Genomic DNA, 8,884 nt, shown 5'->3' on the forward strand with positions numbered 1-8,884 from the left:
AAGGTAAGATTTTTTTAACTGAGAGCTGACAACTGAGCACCATCTTCCTTTACGATTCACATCAGCTGGTGAAGTAAGTCCTTCATTCCTGAAGTGGGATCTGGGTGGCACATCACTGTCCACCAGAAAGTGTTTAGTAAGTGCTCAATAAATATTAGCTCTGTAGTAGTACCAGAGTATGTTTATCTATGAGGCAATTCTCATTTTTCAGTATCCCGAATAATTGCTCCTGTTATATATTTAAATTACAAGAGACAGTGTAATGTTGTAAGAGCATAGCTCTGGAACTGGACTTCATGGGTTTGAGTCCCAATTCCCCAGTTAGCAGCTGAATAACCCTAGTTACTTTAGGGTCATGTACATCAGTTCCCTCATTTGTGAAATGGAAGTAGGAACACCACCTAGTTTCATAGGGGTTGTCACAAGGATTAAATGTTAATATTTAATGCTTTGAAGAGAGCTGATGCTCTTTTATTGTGCTTATTATTGTTATTTCCTTTCTTCTCAAGTGCTGGTGATTACTGTTATTTTCTTTCTTCTCTCAAGTTAAACATGTAGTCAAAAAGTACTTTGTAATCAGAAAATTTTTGGTTTAAGTCCCATGTCTTGTCACTTGCTGGCTATTTTGATTATGGGCATGTTATTTAATCTGTGGTACTCAGTTTTCTCATCTGTAAAATAGAAATAATGTTGTTCCTTAAAGTATGTTCCAGGAATATGAAGTATTGTGAACATATGTTTTGGTTCCTTTTCTGAAATATGGGAATAATCCTACCCCTAGATATTGTGAACATTATATGAGTTCATGTATGAAAAGTATTTAGAATGATGCCTGACACAAAGTATACATTCAGTGAAAAGTTAGCTAATATGATACTGATCATATGATTATTGATAATGACTATGATGATGATTATTTGATGATTATTATATGATGATTATTTTATGATGAAGGTCATGTGATTATTGATGATGACTATATGATTGATAATGATAATATATGATGATGTGATGATTATATGATGATTACATAATGATGATTATATGGTGATGATTATTGATGATGATTATATAGTTATTATTTTATGATAGTTATGGTTATTATATGATTAATATATGATTACATGATTATTATATGATGATGATTATATGGTAATGATTAGATGATGATGATATGGTGACCACGATGATTGTATGATGATCATTTTTTATTGATAATGAGGGTTATATGATGATGATTATATGATAATGAAGATGATTCTGTGGTGGTAATGATTATTATATGATAATGATTATATGATTATTAATGGTGATTATACAGTGATGATTATATGATGATAACGATTATATGATGATGATGGTGATTATATGAAGATGATTATATGATGATGACCATGTTCATTGATGATGAAGATTATATCATGATTGTAAGATAAAAAAGATGATTCTATGATGGTGATGATTATATGGTGATAATGATTTTATTGATGATGATTATATGATGATTATATATGTTGATGATTATAGGCTAACAAAGATGTTTCTATAATGGTAATGATGATTATATGATGGTTATATGGTGATGATTATCTGATGATGTGATTATATGATGATGGTGGTTATATGGTGATAATGACTATGATTATTATTAGATGATGATTATCTAGTGATGATGATTATCTAGTGATGATTATATAATGATTATGATCATATGATGATGATCATGATAATTAATGATGAGGGTTATAGGCCGATGATTATACGACCATGATTATTATATGATGGTATTTGTATGATGATGATTATATGATTATTGATGCTGATGATTTTATGGTGGTGATTATGTGGTGATAATTATATGATGATGATTATATGATCATTGTGTGATTATTAATGGCGCTGATGTGATTATTGATGATGATGATGATGATGATGATGATGATGGCGGCAAGGACAACTATATAAAGCACTCTGCACAGGGCCTTGCATGTAATAAGAACACAAATCTTACATTTGAATCATGGATATGTTTTCTTTATCCTTTCCTTTTAGCCTTTATTTCCTAACTCATTTGGCTTGCCGTTTCTTTATTTTTGATTATTTTTATTGTTCCTTTCCCCTTCCCCCATTTGCTTAAGTTTTTTTAATGTTATATGTGAGTCAACATTAAACCATATCTGCTAACATCCTTAAAAAAAACTTTACAATAGCCAAGTGTTGGAAGCAACCTAAATGCCCATCAGTAGATGATTAGATCAAAAAATTATGGTACATATACGCAGCAGAAAGAAAAAAAGAAGTACTAAACTTTGCGACAGCATGGATGGAACTGGAGAGCATCATGCTAAGCGAAATAAGCCAGGGGGCGAAAGACAAATACCATATGATCTCACCTATAAGCGGAACCTAACCAACAATGCAAAGAAGCAAGGAAAATATGACCAGCAACACTGAAAGGAAAAGAAATCAACAGAGACAAGAGGGAATGGGGGGGCAGGGAAAGGGAAGGGAAGGGGAAAGTCAAGGAACATATAGCAAGGACTCATGGACAAAACCAAAGGGGGAGAGCTGAGGGAGGGAAGATGGGAGGGGGCAAGGGAAAGAGGTGGGGGGGAAAAAAAACTTTACTTTTTTTAATTCTGTAATAATGAGACTGACAAGTGATTAAATGTTATCTTCAAGTAGAGAAAGAGTCTTACTACAGAAGGGGTGGTATCCAGTTCATTTTCATCTTCATTTAGTACAGAAGAAGAGAAATAGACTTAAATGTAGTATAAATACAGCATGGATGACCAAAGTGGATGACAGAATCTCCAATGCTAAGAGAGGCTAAAAACAAAAAAATGTCCTTAATTTATCTAGAATAGGTGTGCACCTGTGTTCTCAGCGAAAGGAAAGAGAAAATTCTAATGAATCCGCTTCTAGCCCCTTGATTCTCTGATTCTGTTATCCCCAAATATCTTTAACTATCGATATTACCTTCTAGTATATACTTTGCTGTTCTTCTGTTGTCATATTATCTTTCTTGATTTCATAGTGTCTGGTGCCCTTTATAAACTCATCAGAAAAGTATCTTGATTTGGCCGAGCCATCTGCTATTTATAACAGCTTATAAACTATTCTGTTTTACAATAGTATGTAATGATTAATAATAAGAGCAGCCAAAGCTTTCTTTTGTACTCCAGAGGAAATAAATAGCCTGAATAAATTTCCCTTATTTATACACACAGGGTTTTTACATTGTTTTAGATTTAAACATTGCCAAGTGTTAACAGTTTACATTAAATTGTTAGTTTGATAGGTATTTGATAGTATAATTATGGTCTTTATAATCAATCATGTAGAAAATCATCCTAATTAAATAAACAAAAACTGAAGGAAAAGGAACATTTTATTGGGTTTATTCAATAGGAATAAGAGGAAGATTGGCTCAAAATAAAAGCAGACATCTGTGGAAATAAAGAAGAAAAATCTGCAATTCTTAAACAGCTAGACTTCTCTTTTGAGGATATTATCATATAGAGATCTAGGCAATAGCACAGCTTCAAACATACCCCTTAATAGATATATTAAAGCTGCATTTTTGATGGCTGACAAAGCTATCACCTATGCTCACACTTTGAACTACTGTAGCATCTTCTACCCAGGAATCTCAGATTCCCACAAATTCTATACATAGTAATTATCACACATTAAATATATAAAACATGTAACTTTTTCTTCCTGCAAGTCTATGGGAGTGTATGAATTATATCTCATTGTTTTTTAGAACTTTGGGGGAATTCCTCCTGATTATTCCCACTGAAGGGAGTCCTCTGTCCTGTTCGTATGTTTTTATAGACTTATAACACAGTAGAATTCCCAATTTTTCTAATGAGACATCTTCCCTAAAAAATAAGAGTGATGTGTGTGTGTGCATGCATGTGTACGTGTGTGAGAGAGAGAGACTAGAACTTCGAGTTTTTGTATTTTCATATTTCTTGTGCTTGACCTATAGTAGATAATAAATAAGAATAGATGTATGAGTTCCTAAAAATCTGTTGTCATTTTAAAAATGATTCTTTTTGGATGCTATATATTTATTATATCAATGTCTATAACAATTCTGGAACTGCCTTCAGAGGCTGTGGTACAGTCTTTTGATAATAATCATCTTTTCATATCAGTTAATATTTACCAAGTACCTATAGTATATATATTAGTATATATATTTTTATATTATGATTTCACCCATCAGTGGTTCATATATTTTCAGTTATAGCAATTGCCTGCCAATCTACCTTGTGTCAGTAACAATTACTGAATGCTGAAGTGGGGGAGGGGACACTGGATAAGAAATGGTTCGACTCCTGCAAGAGTTATAATTTATAAATGTGTGTACAAATTAATATAATACAAAATACAATGTAATTTGTAAGAGAAGTATACAGTGAGAGAAGTATACGGTGAGGAGGAATGTGAGTGAGCATCATGAGAAAGGTAGCATTTCAGATGCATCTTGAAGGATGTGAATAGAAAAATCTGGGAAAAGGGCATGGCAGCCAGCGGGGGTGTGGGTAAGAAGCATAGACCCAAAAGTAGAAAAGTACTTGGTTAGGTCAGAAAATAGTGAAATACCAGGTAACATAGGAAGAGAAACAGGGAGCTAGAACTGTGGAGCCAGAGTCCCTACGTACAAATCTCAGTACTGAAGCATATTAACTGGTTCCTCATCTGTGAAATGGGGATAGTATTTTTACCTAATTCACAGGGTTGATGTAAAGAATAATATATGTAATGTACCTAAAACAATGCCAGGTACACAGCAAGTGTTAAGTGTTAGAAGGCAAGAGAGAAGAGACTTTTCTGAGAAGCCAACTGAAAGTTTTTGAGCGAGAGGGCAAAAAGGAGCTATGCTTTAAGAGGATGATCTTGGTAATACTGTGCATAATTAATTGTCACAGAGGTATTAGCTAACAGACAGAGATTTGGGAAGAGGAAGTGAAGGCTTGGATTGGGGCATTAGCTGTGGGGATGAAAAGGAAAAGATAGATGCAACAGATACTGCAAGGTCCACATGATACCATGCTCATTCCAACTTTTCACCTTTCTGAATTGAGAATATGTATCTTTGTTTTTGAAACAATCAGAAGTCGTTTGGAAATAAGTCTAGTGACCAAGGTAGGGGATTTTTGTTTAAATAACAAAAAAGAGCCCTGGCTGGTGTGGCTCTGTGGATTGAGTGCCGGCCTGCGAACTAAAAGGTCGCTGGTTCGATTCCCAGTCAGGGCACATGCCTGGGCTGCAGACCAGGTCCCCAGTTGGGGACATGCGAGAGGCAACTAGTCGATGTAGCTCTCACACATCCATGTTTCACTCCCTCTCTTTCTCCCTTCCTTCCCCTCTAAATAAATAAATAAATAAATAATCTTAAAAAAAGAGATGGATTTATAAATAAGATGAATTTTGTTCTATGGGTTCTTAAACTGATACTAAAGACTATTACAAAGGAGATTTGTTAGAAAACAAAAAAAAGTATATAGTACATTTATCAATGGAATAGACACACAATTTCCCCAGGCTATTATTATAGAGGAAAATACTTGATTGTATGAATGTTGTTGTACTTATTTAATCATCAGTAATAGAGCATAATATGACCTTTTCAATTAAAAAATAAAGTTTAAAAGTGTTATAATGTATAACTGTAATTTCTTGAATATATCTTTATAGAATGGGGATGAAAAACACTTGAAGGATAACAGCCAGAATTTGGCCTTTCATTCACTCTACTTAACATTTCCTGCTGGTTGATATTGTATATTGATATGCACCTTCTATAAGCTGCCACGTCATGTTGATTTTCTTTCTTTTGTTACTATTTGTTTTTATAGCCTATTAAAAAACAAACAGACCTAACTTGCCCTGGCCAGGTTGCTCAGTTGGTTAGAGCATTGTCACATACACCAAAAAGTTGCAGGTTGAAACCCTGGGCAGGGTGCACACTGGAGGCAGATGATCAATGCATTGATGTTTCTCTCTCACATCAGTGTTTCTTTTCTCTCTCTCTCTTTCTCTCTCTCTCTCCCCTCCCCTCCCTGCTTCCTCTCTAAACATATCCTTGGGTAAGGTTTTTTAAAAAAACCAGCTTGTTAAAATGAAAAAGGGTGTTTGGGAAAGCCAGGACTTTTTAAAATTTATTGATTGATTTGAGAGAGAGAGACAGACAGACATTGATTTGTTGTTCCACTTATTGATGCATTCATTGGTTGATTCTTGTACGTTCCATGACCAGGATCGAACCCACATTTTGGAGTATCAGGATGATGCTCTAACCAGCTGAGCTACCTGGTGAGGGTCAAACCAGTATTTGTTAATTTTAGGTACTACTAAAGCTAGGGAGGGAACTTCGATTGCATTTGCTTATCTGAAAGATTTTGCATAGCTGTTTGAAATTGCATTCTTGCACTATCATTTTCTGTATTCTATCGTAGTTCTGATACCATTATTGGGTTTATTAAGGGTCTCCTTGTCATATTATTTACCTGTATTAGTTCACTAAATATTGTTGTATAGTTAAAGAATATATATTTTTATATAATCTTTATTACATTTTTTTCTATTACCATTTACTCCCCTCTATTGTCACCTTGCATCTTCTCTGGAGTGGTGATAAAGGACCAAAAGCTCCCAGAAAAGAATTTCATACAATGTATTGAACATTGTGTTTTACTTAAAATACTCTGTTCAGGCAAATGCACAGTAAAATTTTTTAAATATTTTATTTATTTATTTTTAGAGAGAGGGGAAGAGGGAGAAAAGGAAAATGAAAGAAACATCAATTGGTTGCCTCTCACACACTTAGGGACCTGGTCTGATACCCAAGCAGGTGCTCTGACCAGTAATCAAACCAGTGACCTTTTTTGGTTTGCAGAACAATGCCCAACCCACTCAGCCATACCAGTCATGGACACAGTGCAAAGTTTTAAGGTGAAATTACTGGAAATGTTTCTAACATAAACATGCTATTGATAGACATAAGTCTTTAAAAATTATCAGTTAATGAATACATAATTGCATATGCATTTGCACAATAAAACACCACAAAAAGAGAATGGTTAATAATTTTCAGTCAGTTAGGAAAAGATCTTGTGACTGGAGACTGCACCAGGAATGGGGCTCTTTTCCACCAGATATGTCCAAGGAACTAGACATCTGTTTTCACTTCCTACAGCAAAAGAAGATGTGAAACAATGTGTGATGTTCTAAAAATGAAACAGAACTCCTTGATGAATTAAGAGCAGAAGCCTGAATGGAAGTCATTGTGACCTGTAGTCTCTGTTTCTTGTTGAAAAGATTCAGTGGGAAAAACCTTTAGTTTCAGTCATCAGTTTAGCAAATTAAAGAAAAAAAGTAGACTTCCATTAGAGATTTTGGAAGGAACTGGGATCTCTTTGTCATTTCCAACATAGGATTTTCTTATATTTATTACCTAAGCCTCATTAAAAGCAAACAAATAAAAATTATTTGGCAGTGAGGATGCCAATAATTCAAGTGTTTTTGAAATGTAATTGCATCTCAGCTTAGGGCTAATTGCTATTTGTATCTTCTACCAAATTCAAATATGGCTGTTATTGCCAAGTCCTGTAGTGGGAGATTGAGGGGCTCAGGAGATAGATTCAGACTGCTGATTCTTCAGTGTAATATCAAGCCAGTGAAGCTGGAATGGGATGGAACCCATATTCCTAATTCTTAGATAAATCAGCAAAGAACATTCAAGAGTGTGAGACTGAATTCTTAGCCCTGGATGCTGTTCTTTCCTCAAGTATCCAGTAAATTCCAAACTCACTTTGGGTTATAAACAAACAGTTTACCCGTTCTGTTTTTCATTTGTTTATTATGGTGTCTTAGTCCATTCAGGCTACTATAACAAAATACCATACACTATGTAGCTTATAAACAACAGAAATTTATATCTTGCAATTCTGAAGTCTGGAAAGTCCAAGGCCATGGTACCAAGAGATTCTGTGTCTGGTGCTAACCCACTTCCTGGCCCCCAGATAGCCATCTTTTCTCTATCTTCACATGGCAGGAGGGGTGGGGGATCTCTTTGGGGTTTCTTTTATAAGGGCACTCATCCCATTCTCTAGGTATCTACCTTCATAACATAATCACATCCCAACAGTTACACCTCCAAATACATTGGAGGAATAGGTTTCAACATACAAATTTTGGGGTGACACAGATATTCAGTCTATAGCTCATGATGTTATCTTTTAGCTGTTCAGAGTGGTAAAACTTGTACTGTTCAGAAAAGTAGAAATAAAAACCTCAGTGTTTAGAGGGACATTTCTGGCAAATGAAAGCAAGAACTTTATTGTCTTTGGAAATGGCAATAAATACATCAAAACTCATTGAAATAACACATTTTGTTACTCTTCTGTATTCTACTGAATGTCCTAAAATTTTTACCAGTGCTTTAAAAGGAATTTGGATAGTGATTGGTCATGGAGCTAAGGATTTAAAATGAGCTGAGAACCTTCATGCAAATAAGACTCATGATAACAAATAGAATTCCTTTATTTGTAGATTTTTTGATATGACTGGGTGATATGCAGATTATCCTCCAGAAGATATTGACTATTGTAATATACATGTAAGCACTTTCTAAATTATGAAGCATTGTCAAATTTTTCCCTTTTATCATTGCCCTAATCACATTGGCTAGGATAGTGGTCATTCATTCTTTCAGCAAATATTTACCAAGTTTATATTGTGTGCCAATTACTCTTCAAAGTATAGGAAAATATTAATGAATAAAACATAACATTTTATACATGAATTAAATATATAAATAAAACAAAAATACATAAAACTAAAAATAACGAAGAACTTCAGGTAGTGA

This window comes from Pteronotus mesoamericanus, unplaced genomic scaffold (genome assembly GCF_021234165.1).
Source record: "Pteronotus mesoamericanus isolate MK-2021 breed Mesoamerican mustached bat unplaced genomic scaffold, CSHL_Meso_final contig_52, whole genome shotgun sequence".
Lineage (NCBI taxonomy): Eukaryota > Metazoa > Chordata > Mammalia > Chiroptera > Mormoopidae > Pteronotus > Pteronotus mesoamericanus.